Genomic DNA, 21,716 nt, shown 5'->3' with positions numbered 1-21,716 from the left:
CAGATGAGCTCTTGGGGACAAAATCTGTGTCTTTTTTTTCTTTTTCTTTTTTTTAAAATTTAATTAGGGAACAGTGTGTTTCTCCAGGGCCCATCAGCTCCAAGTCATTGTCCTTCAATCTAGTTGTGGATGGCACAGCTCACGTGCCCATGTGGGAATCGAACCAGCAACCCTGTTGTTCAGAGCTCTCACTCTAACCAACTGAGCCATCCGCCACCCCAGTCTGTCTTTTTATACCTTCGTTATCACTTGCATATAGCACTCACCTTATATGGCATCAATTTCACAGGCCCAGGATTTACTGGAACTCCTCAGTATTGAGGTGGCTCCTTGCCTATTGGTGCCAAACCAGACACCAGCGTGGTGGTTAGAAATGCTGCCTCTAAAAACCAGAATGCCTGGGCTTGAATCCTGGCTGTGTGGCACTGAGCAAGTTACTTACCCTCTCTGAGCCAGTGTCTTCCTCTATAAAGTGAGGATAACCTGAGTGCCTACTGGATGGAATATTGAGAACTAAAGATTTTAGTACAGATACTTGAAGATGCTTGTACTGATTTAGTGGTAATATTTAGAGGTTCTCTGGAAACCTCTCAAGTAGATTAGGGTCCCAGCTAGTTGATCGGAGCTTCACTATGTATGTATTAATTGACAGTACATAGTATAGCTAAATTTGTAATACAATAAAGGTAGGTGAAAGAAACATGGTATCCTATAATCTAAAGATAATGGGAAATGTGTTTCTATTGGGAATGACCTTCAGCAAAATAAATATTTGCACTTAAAGAAGCCAGTCTCAAAGTCAGCCAAGTATCAGGAAGGTCCATCTGTCCCCAGTTTTCAATGTACAAGGCCATTTCAGTCCAAAGGGCCTCCGGCTTACCGCTCTGCCACTTTTGTGCTGTGTTCAGAGCACAGGAATAGACGAAAAGGCTGCCTCTGGTCCCGTTGTCTCTGACATATCAGGCAGGGTCTTGCTGCCACCTTGGTGGGAAGCAGGATAGAGATTCTCTCTCTTCTCTCTTCTGTCTTCTCTCCCTCTCTCCCTCTTTCCCTCTCTCTTTCTCTCCTGTACCAGTCTTCCCAACTTTCTGGCTTAGGGAGCAGGGCCTACTCCCTATTTAAGGCCAAGACATTCTTGCTGTGACTTCTTGCTAGAGTTAGGCTTTTGAAACTATTTCTGTTTTGTGCTCTGCTACATACCTTTCCTGAGCCAATGGATAAAAAGTGACCACTACTTAATAAGAACAAGGAAAAGGGGCGCATAGGAAGCCCTATAAACTTTTTTTTTCAATTCTCGCGTTTTAATCAATCAAATCCATCAGTTAACCAATTACAGCCAATAGTTACGAAAGCCAAGTATAATAACATGCCTTTGAGGAACATACAATCTAGTAGGGGAACAAGACAGACAAACCTGAAACACTAAGGACCTGTCCCTGAGAATGCTGAGTAGAACATGTATTATTACCTGGGGCAGCATTTCAGAGAAGGGGAAAATCACTGCTCATCGTACAGTGGAATGGGGGTGTTAGGGGACTTAGTCTTAATGGAAAAGTGAGGTTTGAGTTGGGCCTGGACAGATGGTAAGATCTGCATGGGTAGACGGAAGGCGGTAGATCCTGGGGCCCAGGGAACAGAAGGCACAGACGTGGCAGTTGGCAAGTTGGGAAGCCCTATAAACTTGATTCAGGAACTGGAAAACCTGGGCTCATACCACGGGCGTGCTCCTTACCAGCTGCTTGGTGCGGGCAGGTCACTGCCATGTATATACACTGGTGATGGCGGCTCCTACTCCAAGGGGCTGTCGTGAGAATTAACTATGGTTGCCAAACATGAAAGTTCCTCGGCCCATAGCAAGCAGCGGATTCCTGTGTCTCCCCAGGAGCCAGCACAGAGGCTAAACGCATTGTGAAATCAACTACAATTGAGATGCCTGATGTTGGTCAGCTGCAGCCTGTTGCCTCCTGTTTTACTTTGTTGAAACATGCCTACTTACCCCCTCCGGGCAACAAATAATCTATCGAAATATGTCAAACAAGATGAGCCAATAAGTATTTATTAAGCTCTACTGGGTCTCCACAATTAATGACAGGCACCAGAAAGGCTATAAAGAAATATAAGGCATGCTTACTTCCTTCAGGGAGTTTATAATTTAGTTAGAGAAACAGGATATTACAGGTTAAAAGCCAAGACGACAGAGCAGTAAGTCAAAGGACCTGTCAAGGTCATGACCAAGAGCCAAAGGAGTGGAGCAGCTGTGTCAGGACACTCAGGAAGTGAGGGGCACCTTGGGTTGGGGGTCCTGGAAGCCATCATGGCGTGGTAGGGATTGCAGCTGGCTTGTGTTTGGTGGTTTCCACCTGCAAAAGACAATTCAAAATGTAAGGGGTAAAAATATTTGCTGTGTCACATAACAAGCCTGGAGCTCAGCACCGGGGAAGGACCCAAGTTGTTTTCACCTTTCTGTTCTTCCATCCTCGGCTTATTGGCCTTTGTCCTCAGGGACAAAGGACCTCATTGGCCTTTGTCCTCAGGCTGGACCCCTCAGGGACTTGGTTGGTTACCATGGTTCCAAGCTCAACAACCTGGAGTAGCACAAGAAAACTTCCCAAAAACCCTCCAAGCAACTTCCCCTCTGATCTTTTGGCCGGGTTGCCACATGCCCTGGGACCTAAACCAATCCCTGGCAAAAGGAAGGCAATTACCCAAATTGGTGCAAACTAATCGAGTCACTCACTCCTGGGGCTGGTGCTGGGGAGGGGCCCTTCCTGAAGAGTGTACATTCACACGCACTGGGTTTCTTCTAGCAAATAAGAAGGGGGGTGAGATGGTTTTAGGCATCCAATATAGTGTCTGCTGCATAGATGGTGCTGGGAATTATAAAGGACGCGGTAGCAAAATAGCATCCTGGACCCGGAAACCGATTGCCCAGGTTCAAATCCCTGCCCAGTTACTTAGCGACATGAGCAAATGAGTTAAATTTAGGAGGCCTCAGTTTCCCCATTTCTGAAATGGGATAATAATAGTTCCTACCTAGATTGTAAATGTCATGAGGACAGCGACTTGAGCTGCGAACCTAGCAAGTACTCAATAGATATTTATTGACTGGATTCATGAACTGGATTGTTACGAGTACTTAATGAGTTAATAGATGTATGGTAAGGGCTTAGCACACTACATAGCCTATATATGTATGTGCTCAAGACTTAGCCACAGTCATTCTAGAGACATTGGAAACCCTCCACGTGTGTCTTTTTGCTGCTTCGAATCACCTGTGTGGCCACGTTTATCACGAGTCCTTGCTCATTGCAGAAGCTGAGATGTGTCAAGACCGCTCTGCTTCTGGTGGACTAGGGCTGAATTGGCAAAGGCCCATCACATCCTCTGAGTCCAGTACGTGGGACTCTGCAGTTGGGAACTCTGCTCTGACCAGTTTCTACGCCAGCCCTCACAGTGGTAACTCCTCCAGGTCAATCTCCTGAAGTGTCCCTGGGTCCGGCTGGCCAAACTCATTTCTAAGACCATGTCGCCAGAGCAGAGAGGGGTGGCCATTTGACTCTAAGACGTTTTGCTTTTGCATTCTGTCTCTCGGGCCCAGCTCATCCCTGCTAGTCCCTCCTCCCTGCTCTGACAGACCAACCCCTCCCAGGAAAGGCTTAACCCCTAGGAAGTGCCTCTGCTGGGCCTGCTGCCAGCCACAGAGCTGGGGATTGAGTGCTGACTCCCTCCCAAAGTCTAAAGGCCTGTCCTGCGCTTCCCACAGAGATGAAAGCCAGCCAGAGACAGGCGCATCCCTTTCAGCAGCACTCAGCCTGTCAAAGCAGGTGGAGGCCAGACCTGAACTTGAGTGGCTCCCTTCAGCCATCTGTGCAGTGTCACCCAGAGCTCTCCCAGGGAGTTCCTGCCTCGGCCACAGGTGTCACAGTGACAGCCAGGGCAACACTGAGCCTCAGACTCCTCATCTGTGCAAATGTGGACGACAACACCCACCTCTTGGTGTTCTGAGGATTCGAGCTACTACCAGGCGGAGAGCCTGTCCGTCCTATGCTGACACGTGCCAGATACTTCGTCAAAAACGAAACCAAGTGTTCTCACAATTCCACACACCTGTTCCTGGAAAAAGCATTCCGTTCCCTATGCACTTGCTTGAAAAAGTGTTTCTCCTGAGGGGAGAGTCCAAGAGGTCAGCAGCAAGTCCCCAGCCAGTCACTCCTAGTCCTCATGGGAGTCTGGTCTGTGCCCCCTCCCTCACGTGCCCTACAGCACTGTGACAGGTTGGGCAAGAGGGAAGACCCTGCAGAATGGTGCCCACCTCTGCCCTCTCCGGCCAGATGCTACTGACACTGCCCTCTTCTCTGGGTCTGTCCTTACTGGTCATGTCCTTGTCACTCTTCTTGCTTCCCCACTTGCCCCAGAGGCATGAGGATGTTAAACCAGCTTCTGAGTATAATCCCTGTTTTCCCTCAGAGAGCACTATGGTCCCTTTGCCGCCTCCCCACTTCCCTGCCCCTTGGTTTCCAGGCAGGTCACGCAGCCCAAGCTGGGCTATCGGAAGGGCTCGTCGTTCCTTCGCTTTTAGGCAGAGGGCCAGCACTGGGCCTCTGATCGAGGCCCGAGTGGTCGCAGCAGCTCCAAGGCTTTTCCAATCTGCTTTAGTCAGAGTTCTGGAGAAATTCCCTAATCTGCAGCCCAGAAGGCACTCCTGTTCCAGGAGCACGGTGAAGAGAAGCCCCTGCCAGCCGTCCTCCACACACCTTGCCCTGCCATCAGGGCACCTCAGGGCCCCGGGTCCCTGCTCCACCCCACCCCCACAGGAGGGAAGGAGGAACGGGCCAGGGTCCCGGGAGGGCACAGGAGGGACAGAGCGACCCTATCTGACAAGGTCCTTAAGCTCCCTTCCCACTAAGGATCCCCAGGACTTGACCTGGTCGTCCTGCGTTTGCTACCAACACCTTGCCGGGGGGTGGGGGGGAGACAGGTGCCCTGAAGGTGGGGCCCCTGCCTCAGACCTGGCTCTCCTGGAGGCCCAGGGCTGAGGGGTGCCTCAGATAACACGAGCCTCAGAGTGCAGGACACATGCCTCCAGTGACAACGGCTCATTCAAGCCCTTCCTTTCTGGAGCCTGCCCTGGCTTGGGATGGTTGGGGGTGACGCCAGGCAGAATCTGTTCCTCCCCTCCTGGGCCTGCGGTGAGAGGTGTTGACGCATGTAGGCAGGTGGAGACAGGCCCACTCAGCCATCAGAAAGGCCTGCATAAATCGTCCTCTACATGCAGCACAGGGGGGCGGGGAGTGTGGGGGTGAATCCAAAGATCTAGAAAACTCTGGCAGTAAAAGGGGTTTTTTTCCCCACACGCTAGAACCCTAGCCTCAGTTTCTGAAACTTTTTATTCTTTGGGAAGGCCTAGGAAGCGTTAGTTTAGGAAAATTTTAGGACATCATTGTTACGTGGCCTTTTCTAAACACATTCCCAAGTGATTCTTTTCAAACCATGCAGCGGCACATTGCTGATGTAAGCAATCATTCCAACTGCACCCAACTCACCGAAATGGGGCAGGTGAGGCAAGTTGTTTTTGAGGCTATAAGTATATGTCAGTTTTCAACACAAAAGAGCTTGAAGTGAAAGACTGTATTGATTCACACAGTTGCAACCCTGGAGCCAAGATCCAAAGGCAGAAATGCCCATGGTGACAGCCCCGTTGCTTCCTTTGACTAAATTACAGGTACATCACACTTGGGGCTTGAGCTCCATGGGCCTGCATGGGCAGGCAGCAAAGGAACGGGCCTGTGAGGAGGGAAAGCCACGTTCCAGTCTCGACTCTGCCTCCAGCTTCCTCTGTGGCTTTGCTGGATCACCTAACCTCTCAGGGCTACAGTTTTCTCACCTGTAAAAGGATTGGGGCTGATGATTCTAGAATCCCTCTCAGCTCCCCAGTTCACTGTATTCTAAGTAAAGGTGTCTAAAGCACAGAACCTCTTCAGATGTTCATTCATTCATTCAACCAAGTTTGCCTGAGCACCTGCTATGTGCCAAGCATCGTGCTGGGATGCCTGCCCTGGAGAGCTCACAGCTTACTGGGGTTCGCAGAGAGGTGACTCCACTGGGATAAAGACGGGCACAGGGCATAACACTGACCCAGGAACTCAAGCATCTATGCAACAGGCAGCCACGCTTTGCAGGGTTTCCTCCAATGGCTGGCAGATCCCCCCTTTCTATAACCTGTGAAAGAAATGGATCTAAGTTTGCAGATATTTCTCCAAATCAAGAAGTCATGTAATATGATAGAGCAGAGGACTGAGTCTTGTTTGTGCAGGCCATCAGTTTTCAAAAGTCCGTGAAGACAAAAAGAATGAACAAGTCCTGATTATCACACTCAGGAATTTCAAAGGATCAGAAAAGGTGGCAAAGATGCTGTGTGACCATTGGCTGGCTCAGGACCCCTTTCCTTTAGTAACAGGACCCTAATCCTCTTCCCACATCGTAGCTGGTAACAAGCACTGTGCCAGGCTCCCCTCCCCTCCACCAAAGCTAGAGGCGGACGTGTGAGCTAAGCCCACCAACCAGATGCTCCCTGTTCTAGATGGACAGAGTGCATGGTGGGAGCACCTTCCATCCAGGTGCGGGGAAATGTGGAGACTGCAGAGTCAATCCTGATGCCTAGCGACCTGGGGGCTACCCTGGCTTCTGTCCTGGACTCGATGCTCCAGACTGCTCATCTGTGCTAGCAATCAGTTACCCGATGGCCGTCAAAAAATGTCTTTCCTGCTCAAGGTGGAGCTGGGGTGGATTCCATGGCTGGTACTTGGAAGACCTGACTAATTGTTAAAGTTTTTATGATTAATGCCACGTGGTTCAATACAGTGCCGTTCCATCAAAATGTCTATGTGTGCAGCTTGAGACCTTTGCACAGGAGATGACTGGGGTCATGGTTTTGGAAGATTAACCGGCTGGTAGGTGGGTAAGAAGGAGCAACAAGCAACGCAGTCAATAAAGCTGAAAGTGAAAAGAAAATTCATGCTTGTTGATGTGGGGACAGAGCCCCAGAAAGCAGTTTTCCAGGCTCTCAGCCTCACATAGAAAGGTGCTGGCTCAGGTAATAAATGAACATCAACTGTGATTGCATGGCCATCAGTTGTGGCTAGTTGGCCATCAGCTGTAACCAGTGAGCCATTGGCCACTAATATAACTGCTATGGCTACGCTAGCAGAAAATGGGGGCTAGCAAGGAGATGGTGGCTGAGTTAGCAAGAGGAGATTGCAGTTAGCACGGTGGAGTGCGGGTTGCAGATTGCAGAGAAGTGGACAGCAGGTTGCAGACAGTGTGGCTCCTGCTTCTTGTGTCTCCAACCCAGCTGCCTGCAAGACTATAGTGGTATGACTCCCCTCCCTATGGCTCCGTGGGTGTTCCTTTTTGGCCTCACCATGTCTTGCATTCTTATGTGGGGAGCGGGAGCAGAGACCCTGCAGGCCGCCCCGCACAACAGTTGAGCTCTCAGGATGAGCAGTCTCTGTGCCAGGAGCTTTGTTCATTAAATCCCACCATCGTGGAAGGCAGGTGAAATCATTCCCATTTTATGGATGTGCTCAGTTGGTTCAATAACATGCCGAAGGTCATTTGGCTAATGATCGGCAGGACTGTGAAGACTCAGCCTGGGCTTTTAACCAAACACCACGTGATTTCACTATGGAAGAAATGTACGAAAGAGCTTTCAATAGTAATATGAGCAGCCTCGTGCCACCTTGGATGTAAGGGGCTAGAGGTGGGAAGTCAGAGCAGGTTCCCATCTGTCAGCACCAGTGGGCACTGGGAGCAGAAGCCGGCCAGTCAGGGTGGCACCCTCAGTGGGGCAGCCAGACGTGGGCTCCAGGGTACGCATTTCCAGGTTGATGGTCAAAGCCATGGAGAGGATGGTGTTTCAATGGGAGTGTGGATAAGTGTGAGGAGAGAGGTGCAGGGGGCCAAGCCTGGGGCTTGGGCACCCCACAGGTAGACACTGGGAAAAGAAGGAGCCAGGGAAGGAGGCAGGGAGGCTCAGAGAGAAGGGCTATTGTGGGAGACCAGGCTCCACCTGGCACAATCAGGGGCTGGCAGGTGGGTGCGCACGTGGACGAGCTCAAGCCACCCTCCTGCACATGCCCCTGTGGCTGACCAGGGGCCACTGAAACCAAGGGGTCCATTTGCGTCCCTGCCAACCCAGGAGGCTAGCGTTCGCGCTGCCCAGCACCCCCTATATGCCGCTCACAGCAAAACCAGCTGAGACCCATAAAGGGGAACTCAGCCCAGCTGTGGCCACTGCCAGCCAGGTCTGAATCTCAAAGCTCTGCGAGGGGGATGGGGGTGGGGAGAGCCTGGGAGGTCTGGCTCCCGGGAGGCTGCAGAGGCTCCCACTGAGCCAGGCGGGCAGTCTTCCTGCTCCCTCCCCCCTCAGAAAAAGGAGGCAGGGGAAAAAAATGTGTTTTTATAAATAGCTCCAGCCCCAGCTGATTTGTAAATTCAGTGGGTTTTTTGTGTCAATGACATCACCCTCCTCCCCATGGCAACCCTCGACGATATCAAAATTGCCAAGCAACGTTGGAGCAGGTCGCTGCCGGAGGATTTAATGGAGAAATCCCAAAGTGAGCCGGAGTGCGCTGTGGAGGAGGGGTGTGCGGCGGCCGGGAAGGAGGCCGGAGCCTGCCGGTGCCGCCTGTCAGGCAGCCCTGGGCCAGCTGGGGCGCTTGGGCCACGCTCCCCTTGACAGCCCCGCTGTGGACAGCAGGTGGGGGAGGGCACTGCTCTCTCCCTGATGTGCCAGAAGCCAGGAGCAGCCATCCAGGTGACTAAGCCAGCCCACTGGCACTGACTCATCCCCTGGCCTGGAGGTTTCTTCCTTCCCTTTTGCATCTGATTATTTGGGGAGCTGGAAACTTGGAGCTCCCACCTGAGTCCCGCCCCTTCTAGCTCTGCCCTCCTTACCTTGGGCTCCAAGGAAGATGGGACCGGCTGAAAATCTGCTGCTACCCCCTGAGGATATGGAAGACACTGTGGGGGCCCGAGATGCCCAGGGAGATACACCAGCCAACAAAGTGCAATAGCAGTTATGGTGACCAGGCTGCTGTGTCCTGTGGAGGTGTCAGGAGAGAAGGGGAGTCTGGTCTGCCCTGATTGGAGTCCTCCCGGGCTGGCTTGGAACTCACCTCCCACGAGCTATTTCTGTCAACGAGTGGCTTCTAGGGTCAGAGTGACACTTGGAGAGTGAAGCTGGATTGGCTTAGGCTGGCCTGAGCAGGTAGGTGGCTCTGTGCTGGGTGTGGCCCCACGTGTGTGACAGAGTGTGTGTTGTCCCCCTGCTGAAGACAGCAGGTGGTCTGGCAGAGAGGTGGGGATGGGGGATTTGGCAGCAGCCCGTCCTAATGCAGGGCCAGCCTGTGTTGTGAGATGGGTGCCGGGGAAAAGGGACACTAACACCTGGCCTGAGCATGATGTGGAGACGCTCCAGCTCACAAAAGCCCAGGCTTTCTCCACAGGACAGAGGCACGGTGAGAAGCCAACATAGGGTTTGGTCCAGAGAGGCAGGCCAAGGATGGAAGCCAACCAACCCTCCAGGGGGCTGGACAGCACATGGGTGCCACCTCTTCTGACAGCCCTGGGCACTGAGAAGATAGCGTCCTACCAAGGAATTCTGCCACTCTCCGCTGCAGTGGCACTCAGCATGTGTGTGTGCTCTCTGCCAAGCTCACAGGGGTGCTGGCCAGGGCATGGCTTCACCATACTCAGGACCCAGTCAGGGGCCACCGCTCGGCCTGGCGCTCAGGTCCAACCCTCGAGCCCCTGGCCCCCACATGCCATGCTCTAATGTGTCAGGCAGAGGGGTGTGGGCCCCCCCCACCTCCCCCACACAGCCAGCAGTGTGACGGGCACACCGGTGAGTAAGCTGGGGAGGGAGGAGGCTATGTGCCCACAGAGGCAGGACGACACCAACCAGGATCCTTTGGGAGACGCGGCTGGGTGAGAAAAGCACTGAGGTTTTCTTTTCCTTTTTGCCTGAAGGGAGTGGCGCTTCCTGGGCTGGAGACAAGCACTGGCCTGCAGTCGGGAGCTCGAGGCTCAGCTGTCCGGAGGAGCGGCCACGGTAAGGCCCCTGCTACCACTGTGGGCTCCGGCTTCCCGGGCGGGATGGGGGTGCTGAGGGGTCCAAGCCACATGCCATCTAGGACAAGGGCACAGCTGTGGGAGCCCCACGCCCCGCCCCACCGCCTGCCACTCCTTTTCTACATCCGTTTTGTAACAGTCCAATCTAAGCAGGTCTCTGGCTTCCCTGCCAAAGGGAGAAATGCTTAGTTTTGCTGTTGCTGACATTCCCCTGTCATGTTCACCCCTCAGATAGTTATGGAGCTTTGCTGGGACCCAGGCTCCAAGTCACGCCCTTATGCAGAGCTCAATGAGGCACCGCTTCTAAGTCTGAACCAGGTTCAGGGGGAGCCTGGCTAAGCACTAGCCTTCCTTACAGGCCTCGGGCTCCCCACTTCTGCAGGGGTAATGCCTGATCGGCTCCAGGGACGTCACGCAGGCCCAGAGAGCTCGGGGTTATAAAATGCTGGGGCCCCACCAAGAAGCCAGACTAATACAGTGTAGTTTGGTCTTTCCCTCGTGTTCCACACCACGGCCGGAGCGTCCTATCGGGGTCTTTCCTTCAGCTGGTTCCGGTGGGAACTGAGTTCTAAGAGTTGAGGATGAGCTCTGGGCTGCGGGTCCCCAAACCCCACAGAAGTTCATCTAGCTGGGAAGGAGGCCTTTGGGCCAAGCAAGGGGTCCCCTCTGCAGCTCAGGAATGGCAGACCTGGAATCCTAGTGACAAGGGGGCTAGTCAGGAGGGGTTAGGCACCAGGAGCAAGGCTTCCGGAAGCACCTCATTTGGGTGGAAAGCTCTGTGCCTCATGAGTAGCCATAGGTGGGAGTGTGGGGGCCGCATGGCCCTTCCGGACGGAAGGCCCAGTGAATCGAGGACAGATTGATTCATTGTGAGCTGAGCTCTCTGGGTCATGCCAGACACAGGGAAGGTGCAGGCAGGTCTGGGGTCTCCTACTCTGTGCACAACTACCAAGGATGACCAGGAATGCCCCATGTCCTGGCACCGGGGACCAGAGTCAGGATGAACACCGAAGTATCTCCCACTCAGTCCCCACACCTGGCTCCAGGATGAGGAAAATGACCCAGCTGTGAGGGTATTTCCTGCCTCCTCGCAAAAGGTGACTTCAAGCCTGGGGGTCCCCAGTGTGTGCAGAGCTGAGCAGCGTCTGGTGCCCAGCTGGGTTCAGAGTGGCAGAGGCTATGCGGTGCCAAACAAACAGCAGGCCAGCAGGGTGGCAGCTGACAGGGCCAGAAAGGAGCAGGGGTAGAGGTCAGGACATAGGGGGCAGGAGATGAAAAAGCTACCTGGAGTTTTAAGAGGGTTCAGGGAGGGCTCTGGCTGCTGGTTTTCTTACACCTGCCTGCCTCTGTGGGGAGGGCTGGGCAGGGAAGAGGTAAAGATGCTGAGAAACTGCATTCTTTACCCAAATGGCCCCAGAGACACCTCTAGCACACTCTGTCCTGGGTACAAAGGGCAAGAAGGGCTCGTGGGAAGCTGTCCTGTGGCCTGAAGCAGAGCCCTGCTCGTAGTTTCAGGAGTGGGAAAGCCCAGGATGCAGGAGCAGGTTCTAGGACTTGGGCAGTAGGGAGGATACTAGCACACCTCATACACAGGGGTTCTGCAGCCTGTCCTCGGAGGGCTCAAGCAGAGTGTTCATTTCTGTGAACCTGCCTTGGTGGAAAGGAGTGGGCTACCCAACAGGCTGGAATGGAGCACGGAGAATGGAAGCTTGGGAGGCAGAAAGAACGTGGGAGGCACCCCTGAAGTCGAGCCCGCCCTTCTGCCCTGTTAGCAGGCTGACTGGAAGCCCCCTCCTGAGCTCAGCCTTAGGGCCCACGAAAGGCTCAGATAAGATGGGTGAGGTGTGAGATAAAGGAGAACTTGTTTTTTCTTGGCAAGATGTGAACTCCAGGCAGCACTTGGAGATGGCAATTGGCACCCCTGTTCAGGCAGGAAACAGCGATTGCCTGGCTACTAAGTACAAAACACTGGTTGCAGGAACAAGGGATCAGGGAAAGTGCAGAGAAATGAACTGGACAGAGCCCTTGCCCTCGGAGCTCATAGCCCTTCAACAGAGGAGTAGGGAGGACAGCTGAGCGTGGGGCCAGCCCCGACAGGAACCAGCTCAGCTGCAGAGCTGTAATCAGCAATAGGGGGTGTCGTCCTTTTGCCTGCTCTGAGCCCCCAATTCATAACTGAAATTGTCAGCCACGACCTATTCAGTCCAGATAATTTATAAACTTAGACCGATACTGGGAGCGGTTCTTAACATAGAGCTTTATGAAGATGGACGGGAAAAAAAGATTAGTCGAGAACGAAAAACAAAAGAAGAAACAGTTACAGTTATGGGGCAGCTGGAAGATGAGTGCTCAGGGAGATATACAAGTACAGGAACAGGCAGGATGGTGGATGGTTAACAGCAGGAGTCAGCCAGGTGAGCATCAGGCCCAGGGCTGCCTCTTCCTGCCTGGGTGACCTCAGATAAGTTACCTCATCTCTCTAGGTCTCCATTTCTTCTCCTGTCCGACGGCGATAATTGTAGTACCCACGAGGCAGAGTTGCTGAGACGATTCAATAAGGCCATTATGTGAGCACTCATAGCAGCACGGCTGGCACATAGCGCTCGGCAAAAGATGCATTATGATTGTGATAATTATTAGTGTTATAGAAACAAAGTGCCGGGAAGGAGAGACCTCACTTGGGTCTTTAGGGGAATCAGAAAAGGCTTCACAGAGGAGATGGCTTCGGAAGAACCCTGCCCTGAAGAAAAGCTAAAGCTTTCAGAATGCCAATAGATCCATGTCTGATAACGCTGGGAAGCAACGCAATACCAGATTCATTTTTCCCCAAATAGCATACTGTTTGTCCACTGAGGTTCTTTAAGGAATGACCTGAGCCTATTAAGAGTTTCCTTTTCTTTCTGAGGTTCAGAGTCTGAGGTCTTGAGAGCTTGAAATGGGCTGTACATAGTGAAGGAATTAAGAGGCCGGTCTGGCCTTGATTCCACTCCTTGGGCCTGGAATCTTGTCACGTGGTAGCTCCGATTCCTTGAAGAACTGTGACTGATGAGCCCCTCAGAAGCACACACTTGGAGGAGCTTCGTGCCGAGGGGCCAGACTGGAGACCACAGAGATCTCCTTGACCACTGTGGCAGGTGACTTAGAAATGCCCAGGAATCCTATGGCTCCAACATGAGAGACGTTTTGCTTTTCCCTGCCAAAGAGTTATCTGTTCTATGAAATGAGGAAAGGTAATCTCAGCTTCTTTTCCCCCAAAAGAACATGGCAAACCCAGAACATGATAGAGTTTCATATGCTGGGGGAATTAGTATGCAAAAAACAGGTTCCCTCAGCCCCAGCAAAGGGGCACCCATTCTGGCCAGCATTTTCTATAAAACCTCATTATGACACATCAGGTAGTGCAAACACCCAAGTCTTTACAGAGGGACAATGACCTTTTTTGTACACCTGTGGGTTCTTTGTAGTGCTGCCTTGGTCAGCAAATGCTTGCATTTTTCTATTTGACTCTGGTTTGCCAAAGCCTCAAAACACTCGGGCCCCTGGGCGTCTGGCTAAGGGGGTGGAGGCGGAGTTGTGTTCTCCTGCACACTCAGGCTGCCTAGGACCTGGACAGGGGCCTCTGGGTGCTCAGAGAAGCAGGTCCAAGAAAGCTCAGGGCAGTTGGTGTGTTGTTCTGGTCTCTGATCCCAGGAGAGCAGGTCACCCTGGGGCACATGGCAAGGAAGCAGTCACCTTGCTCAAGGGCCCCAGCTCCTGACGGCTGCAGCAGCAGCAGGGTTAAAACCGGGAGGACTGGTTCTCTGCTGCAGCTTCCTGGCCTGGAGCCTCCAGCCTCCATTTTCTTTCTTTCAGCTTCAAATGAAGCTGCCCATGGAATTGTGCAAGTAGGCAAGAGGGTGGAGGCAGCCAGGGGACCCGTTATGCCACAGCCTCGATGGGTCATCGGAGAGCTGTCCTGGGTCAGTGAGGAGAAACGCAGAGGAGGCAAGGGCTGCCCCAGAAAGGAGCTGGCTGCCTTGGGTTGCTGTAGCACATTCAAGCCAAAGGGAGTCCCCGAGAATGTTTAATCCAGTCCCCTCATTTTATAGAGGGAAGGAGAGGCTCAGAGAAGGAAAGTGGGTCCTGAGATCACATAACTAACTGGTGGCAGAGCCAGTTTCAATTCTGGGGGTCCCCACCTCTCATTCCAGTACCCTTTCCTGACCCAGGCGGCCCTTCCATCAGCAGCAGCATCAAAGGCACCCCAAGCAGGGACAGGTGTTAGCTGCCTTGTAACTTGATGGCTTCAGAGAGATGGCCTGGCCTGACAACGTAGGAGGTTGGACAGGCCACAGCATTCCTCTGTGCCTCCTGCCCTAACAGGGGCCTGGTGCCCCAACCTCCCCACCTGCATCGTGTTCCACCTGGAGCCCCAGCTTAGCCCCTGCTCATTCAGCAGCGCCCCCCAGGCAGAGGCTTTGCCCACCCCACCCAGGCCACTGTCTGAATGTAAACAGACCCAGATAATTTGTAAATGGATTGACCCAAGTTTTAGTTGTCCCAGGAAGTATTTTATATTTTAACCAGAAGGCTGTCAATGTCTTCAGTCAAAGAAGGGAGCAATGACAAGAGTATCTACCATGTTTCCCTGAAAATAAGACCTAGTCAGACAATCAGCTCTAATGTGTCTTTTGGAGCAAAAATTAATATAAGACCCGGTCTTATATTATGTTAGATAAGACCCAGTCTTATGTTGTAGTAAAATAAGACTGGGTCTTATATTAATTTTTGCTCCAAAAGACACATTAGAGCTGATTGTCTGGCTAGGTCTTATTTTTCGGGAAACACGGTAGGAATGAAAGAGATTCTGCAGCGGAAGTTAGGGGAAGCGCACAGCAGACCCTTTACCTCGGGTGGTCTTTTCACCAGTATATACTATGACCCCAGGCAGGAATCTAAATGTCCAATGGCTGCCATCAGAGGTCAGATCTCAGAAGCTGGAGGCCTGTCATCTGTCACTCTGTCACCAGGCCCAAGCTGGACAAGAAGACTTGTTTTCCACTGTAGCGGGTCTTGCTGGAAGATGTGGTGACTGGGATTGGGAAAGGTGCAGAAAGGTGAAGGTCTCAGACCCTGGGGAGGGCTAGAGCCAGGGCCAGGGGCAAGAACGCAAGGCCAGGAGTGACCAGGCGTGCAGGGCTCCTGTGCAGGAGGGGAGGGCAAGACAGGGGGAGGAGCCGCCTCCAAATGGTCTATCATCCCAGCAAAGGCCACCATGCCAGCCACTGGCAAGGGCACAGCCGCATTCACATGAAGATCCGGGGGCTGGCAAGGTGTGGGCCAGAGAATAAGGAAAGGCCCTGAGGAGGGATGGCAGCAGCTGTGTGGGCCTCTCCAGGACCCTCTAAGCACAGCACAGTCCAGCCGAGTAGTAGTGAGATGGGTCCTGCTTCTGACACTGACCCAGGGTAGACACAGAGGCAGAGCTCCTCGAGCTCCTCAGCCAGCTGGTCAGTGCTCCCAGGAGGCCACGCAGCACAGAGCCTGGGACCTCTGTGCATTTAGAGCTAAGGTATCCCAGCCAGAGGGTTGTGATGGGGCTTGGGCAGCCAACATCACGCTTCCTCAGACTCTTTCCTTCCCTGGGCACTGGCCTGAGCCCTCATCTGGTGACAAGCCTTCTACGCCGCCCGCTCACCTGCCCTTCCTCAGTCAGGCCCTGGGCACCAGGGCATGGGTGCCAGTCACAGCCCTGCCCCAGCCTCAGACTAGGGCAGCCGCTGGGAACTCAGAAGAGAGGGGAAAGGACAGTGAAGGGTTTCCATTCAAGGAGGCTTCCAGCGGTTAGTTCTGCCAGCAAAAATGCCTGCCAGAGAGCTAAACTGCCAGCAACAGACATTTGGATGGAACTTTGGAGCCCATTAAGAGCAGGGGCTGGAAAGTGATCACAGTGAGAAGATATTAAATGAATTCATCATGTCTCTGAAATGAGTGTCGTCAGCACGGAGGTGACTCTTTCCGTTCCCAGCCCTCCCCAGGGTAGCTCATAGCCCCTGTACCTGGGAAGGGTGCCACAGCCTGCCCTGCCCCTGCTTCAGCCCCTTGATCCCAGCGGCTCATCCAGGTCACCAGGCCCCTTTGGGACTGTGAGGCAAGTGTCAATTTGTGTTTGGGGAAGACTGGCCTGTATATTCCTGTTGGCATAGGGAGCCTAGCATAGATGCAGAACTTGAGAAAAAGGCAGAGAGAGGCTGGAGGCTTCTGGGTGTGGGACTTTCCCTCTGCTGAAGCTCAGGGTAGCAAAAGGACACGTGTCCAGCAGCCAGGCAGGGGGAGCGGTGGACTTTTCCCAAATACCTAACTGGGCCCAGACAGTGCGCCCTCTGGCTGGGTTCTCTCTCCAAGATCTGGAGGGGATAGACCTGTAGGGTTGGTTTCATAGCGAGTTCTCCTGGAAGAAGCCTAGGATTCTGTCCCTGTGGCCCACCCAGCTGGTCTCTGTTGCTCCCTGTGGCAGCTATGTGCACACATGGCATGGAGGAGGGGGTTTCCTCCGTGGTCCCTTTAGCAGCTGTGAGGGCGGCCAGGTCAAGAGCCTCTCGCTCTGTTTGGGGATGCTGAACCTTAGGGCCCCTGTACCCTAATGCTCTAGACCTCATCATTCACCACTGTCTCAAAGAAGGGGGCACTCCCTCCCCCACTATACACATCAAGAAACTGACATGCTGGCAGTCTATAGAGGCAGAAGGGCTCCAATGCTGCAAAACCTCATGCTCTCTGCAGTTAGACTCTATCTACCGTCCTCCTGCCTAAGGATTCCAAGAGCTTAGCAATGTCAGCTCCCTCAACTCAAGCTCCCAGACTCTCAGAGGTGGGTACCTGCCTCTCAGCCCCACCACCAAAGAGAGATAGGTGGTCCCGTTAGGATGAGGGACACTGGCTCAGGCCACCCCAAGAGCAGGAAGGGACAGATGTTGGACAGCCTGGAAGAGAGGAGGAAGAAGGGATCTTCCCCAACAAGTGCCTCTCTGGCAGGGCTAGGGGCTGCAGAGTGGGTGGGTGACCTCATCCAGCCGGTGTGCCAGGCCCGCCTTCCCAGCAGTGGCTGCATGTGGGCTTCGTGGTGCTGGGCAAGTTGCAGGTCTGTGAAGGACAGATGGCTTGATGCAGGGACTTCAGGCAGGGCGCTGGCTCACGACTGGGTAGATCTAGCACCTGGGTCCTAACAGGAAACTCAGTGACAGGGTGTGGGAAACTGAGGCCCCCTCTACCCCTCACACCCAGTGCTGTGGGGGGGGGTCTCTTGCCCTTGTCAGAAATGGGAGAGGGATATTCCACCACCTCTCTGTGTCACATGACTTACCCATCCAGGGTGGCAGAGTTGGCACAAGGAGGGAAAAGACCAGTCTCTCCCCCACTAACCCCACACGCTCAAGTCATGTCATACAGTCCTTGGAACCGGGGACTTCTGAGCAGTACAGAGTTAAGAGAACAGGCTGAGAGCACATAGACTTGCGTTGAAATTCTGGCTCCACCACTCAGTAACGACAGGACCTTGAGCTAGTTCCTTAACCACTCTGAGCCTCAGTTTCCTCATCTGTAAAATGAGAATAATAATAGCATTGTTCTTCTGTGCCAAGGTCGTCGTGAAGACTTGAGTGAGATAATATGTGTAAATAGCTAAGCATGAGGCCTGGCCCATCGGAAGCATTCAATAATTGGCAGGCATTATTATTGCTATTATTAGAGGAGGGCAGAGTCATCCAGAGAAGGCGCCCTAGAAGGAGTGAGCGAGCTTATCAGCAGCATTCCTGATCCCCAGGCAGCTTTTCAAGTCACACAGCAGAAAGGTGCAGGCAATGGATAATGTGTTTGTGTTTCTAAACCACAAGTCGATTCGTATCTTTCCTCTTTGGCGCGAACCCGTGCTTAGATGTTGTAACAGGCCCCAACAGCCACAGGCTGAGAGAGAGCCGGGAAGAGCCTGCCCTACCCAATGTGCCCACCCGATGCCCTCCCAGACAGTTCTGGTTGCCCAATGCTCCAGAGCTGGCAGGGCTCCAGGAGTCATTGTTCATAGTGAAATGTCAGTTCTCAAGTATCCCTGTCCAGAGCTCCTGCCCAATTTGTAGATGGCAGTACGTGGACAACTCCCTTCAACCAGAAGGCCTCTGCCAGCTGCTAGGGCTCCTCAAAGGAAGGTGTGCCTAATCCCTCTCCCTGGGCCTGGGAACAGAGCCAGAGGGAGGCACATGGATGCTGGAGAAGACACTGTCCCCCAGATTTCCTGCCACCTCATGCATTGTTGTTCTGCCTTCTTCTGGGCAGGGCTGAGTTCGATCAGAGGAGGTGGGAGAAGCGGGGGAGTCACACATAGGAATTAATCACTCAGGACCCCCTGTGCACATCCTAGCCATCCCAGTTTGCGGGGGGTCATCCAATATGGTGCAGCTGACTCCCCTGTAGATGTGACCAGAAGTACAGAAACTTGGAGTTGTGATGGACCCAAGAAGTCCCCTGGTCTAGCCTAGTATCCAGTATGGGAACCTTTTCACTAGCATATCTGACTGATAAGTTATCTGGGGTCTTGAATACCTCCATGATGGGGGATTCATGGTTGGTCAGTTTTATTAGGGCGTCTTTGCCTCTCCTCAAACCCCACTGCAGCTCCCAAAGGTGGGAGGACCCCAGGGTTTCCTAGACTCACTCCCTACAGGGAGAGGATGGGACTTGGCTAGCAGCCTTTGTGGGATACCCAAGCCTGGGTTCAAACCAAATTAAATACCAGTTCATTTCTGATAATATTCTCATTGTATCATAGTTCAACTGTTCAAAAGTACTGTTTGGAGCTGTGGTTTGCGTATATAAGGTATTTGTATGAAAAGAAAAGAATTTATGCATGAATTTGTGAGTCAGTGAAAAATAATTGAGGATGTTGATTCTGGATTCAACAATGTTATGCATTTCATTTGGTTCATGGTTCATTTCAAATCTGCAGCAACCAATTCCCCCCACCCCACCCCCACCAGCAGAACCCACTTTCCAAAGCCAGCATTCAGCCAGTGCTCCTATGTCCCTGGGGAATCCCTGGGGAAAGTCACTTGTATCACCTGCCCCCTCCCCACCACGTGGCCCCCTCATCCTCGGCTCAGCAGGCAGCTGACCATAGGCAGTCAGGGAGACCTCAGGAGGTCAGGGGTTGGCTAACAGGGTCCGGCCTCCAATGTTGCCTGGTCAGACAAATCAGCTTGGGAAAGACACAGAGAGGAGGGGGAAAGGCAGAGGGTGAGGAGAGGAGCAGAGACCTGTTTGCAGCTGCCCCAGCTTCCACACCACTGTCTGTGGCCTTCCAGGGCCAGCACCGGGCACCACCATGCTTGCCTCAGGGAGGCTGAGGACATGGGGCTTGTGGTGCTTCCAGACAGGGTTCGGGCTTGTTTGGGGCTGGGTAATTCCTACTCGCCACCTTAGCTCTGTTTGGTTGGAGCATCAAGTAAAATGTGCATAAGCAAAGCTTTATCTATATGCATTAATGTACCTAAAGAATCAGGGAACAAAAATGATACATGGCAATAGATACCTCAGTGAATCAAGTTTGAGGTGACCAACAATGACAAAAAATCTCTGCACTGTCCTTGGTGCCTGCTCTGCAACATTGGCGGTCACCCAGCCACTGCTTGGGGCAGCCATTTGGGGTCCAGATGTACTGAATTTCTAAGCCAGCATCCCCTCAGCACTCAGTTGGACACAGCCCTCTTTGGGGGCCCACATCTAGGACAACAGGGTCTTCTCACTTCCTTGTTTAGAGAGGAGACAGACAGGTGGCCCCGCCACTCCCCCATGACATATATACACAGGAGAAACCATCCTTCAATCCAGAAAAAAGCAGGGCAAAGGGCAGTCAGGAGTGAGCCACTCTGAACAGCCATCCTGCTCCTCAGCCAGGGCATTGCTGGGGACAACCAGGAGATGCTGTTTCTGGAGCTGGGCCCATCCTGTTTGAGGGTGCAGGGTCCTGGAGGCTTTCTTTTCCCTAGAGGTCCTCTACCCTAGCATTCCCAGGCCAGAGGGTCCTCAGATCTGAGCAAGAGCTGACGAGGAAACTGGAATCTCTTTAAATCCTGCTTTCCTTCCTGCACAAAGGGGCTACCCTAGGAGAACAGGCTGGGGCATGTAGATGGGTTGAAATTTTGGCTCCACCACTCAGTAACTATAGGACCTTAGGCTAGTTCCTTAACCACTCTCGAGTGGTTAAGATGGGACAGACAGGCCGAGGTGGCAGGTGGCAGGACTCTAGCTGGGGCCCTGCAGGGTTTGTGAGTGGGCACCCGCCCACACCCCCTGCAGAGCCGCACATCTAGGATCCGGGAAAAGCGAGCGTCTGCAATGCAAATTAAGGAGTTAATTACACAGAGAGGCGCTCAGAGGATAATCCAGGTCAGGCCTCTGCACGGCAGCCCGGGGACCAGGATCACGGCCGGTCACAGCGGGATCACGGCCCCTAGGCGATGGGCCGGAGGAAGCTGGCGCCGACAGGTAGACCGAAAGGGTTGAACAGGGAAGCGCTCTCTGGGCAGAAGGGCTTCTGGCCGCGGCTCCTGGACCCCTCGGCGACTTTTCCGGAGACTTTTCTCCGTGTCCTACCTGAGGCCACACCCTGAAATCAAACTCGCGGCCAGGTGAAGCCGGCGCTGCACCAACTTGTAACAAGCGCGGCCTCTCCTTGCTGTTCCCGGCGCGCAGGTCCCTCCCGCGGAGGGCGGATCCAGCTCCCACGGCCTCTCGGAGTCCTTCGGGGTCTTTCTGCTCGCAGGTGGGTGCCCCGGCCGCCGCTGCAGGGGGGCTAACCTCCTCGGACTGTGGCCCAGAAGAGGGAAAAGGCCTCCCATCACGCGGGTTTTCATTCCCCGAAGTTCGGGGCCACCGGCTCCAGGCGAAGAGGCCTGAGCGCAGGGGCGGAGAGCTTGGGCTGCTTTCGGAGCGGGACCTACCTCCGCGTGTGTGCGCCTGGCGCTAGCGTCCCAACGGGCTGGGGGATTCCCGCTCCACGCGGGTCTGCGAGGTGGGGACTCATGGCCTCTGGAACTCGGAACGCGGTGGGCAGAAGGGCGGGAAGCGCTGCGCCCACTGTCCGCACCTCCCCTTGCGCCCCGCGGGGAACCCTCCGCCTCCCCTTGCACCTGAGAAGGTGGCTAAGTCGGGTGGCAGCGGGCGTGGGGCGGTTCCAAATTCTCTGGATTCGGTCCATTCGCAAAATCCGCGGGACAACTTACCACATTTGTCACAGTGAATTTCTGATCTGTTTCCACCCAGGCCTTGGAGGACTGGCCGGGAAGATCTTTAGTCTTCCCTCTTCTGGTGCCTGAGAGCTCTGCCCACGCACGAGAGAGGATTTGGGAGGAAGAGGAGGCGAGGAAGGCAGGCCAGAGGTGAGTGAGGGATCTCCGACCCTGGTAGAGTGCCCAGGAGCCTTCCGGAGACCAGCTTGAGGAACAGGCTGGAAGGGACAGTGGGCAGGCAGGTGGCCCGCCAGGGCTGGCTCATTCTTGGTACTGCTGGGCAGCACAGTGGTCCCTTCTAGGTGCCACTTCTGTCCTTAGTGGATG

The 21,716-nt window shown here is 53.7% G+C and overlaps 1 protein-coding gene and 1 long non-coding RNA gene across 4 annotated transcripts in view; one reads left to right on the top strand and one right to left on the bottom strand.

Annotated features, from left to right (window-relative positions):
- Positions 1 to 2,030: 2,030 nt before the first annotated feature.
- LOC109444244 (uncharacterized) lies at positions 2,031 to 9,093 on the bottom strand. Its single transcript, XR_002136820.2, has 2 exons — positions 8,956 to 9,093; positions 2,031 to 2,360 (listed from the first exon to the last, which is right to left on the bottom strand). It is a non-coding gene; the product is annotated as an uncharacterized LOC109444244 (long non-coding RNA).
- Positions 9,094 to 9,128: 35 nt separating this feature from the next.
- PAK6 (p21 (RAC1) activated kinase 6) overlaps positions 9,129 to 21,716 on the top strand; it is a 34,067-nt gene continuing 21,479 nt past the window's right edge. For 2 of the 3 annotated variants that reach the window (XM_019725499.2, XM_019725500.2), the window contains exons 1-3: positions 9,129 to 9,268; positions 10,030 to 10,111; positions 21,424 to 21,539. The gene's annotated coding sequence lies outside the window, so the exon portion shown is untranslated. Of the gene's footprint in view, positions 9,269 to 9,709; positions 9,905 to 10,029; positions 10,112 to 21,423; positions 21,540 to 21,716 lie in introns of those variants that run through there. The other variant, XM_074327914.1, reaches the window with a different exon arrangement.

This window comes from Rhinolophus sinicus, linkage group LG03, assembly GCF_036562045.2.
Source record: "Rhinolophus sinicus isolate RSC01 linkage group LG03, ASM3656204v1, whole genome shotgun sequence".
In the NCBI taxonomy this organism is placed as follows: domain Eukaryota; kingdom Metazoa; phylum Chordata; class Mammalia; order Chiroptera; family Rhinolophidae; genus Rhinolophus; species Rhinolophus sinicus.
Note: the sequence above shows the minus strand (reverse complement) of the source record. Positions and strands in the feature narration are given on the sequence as shown.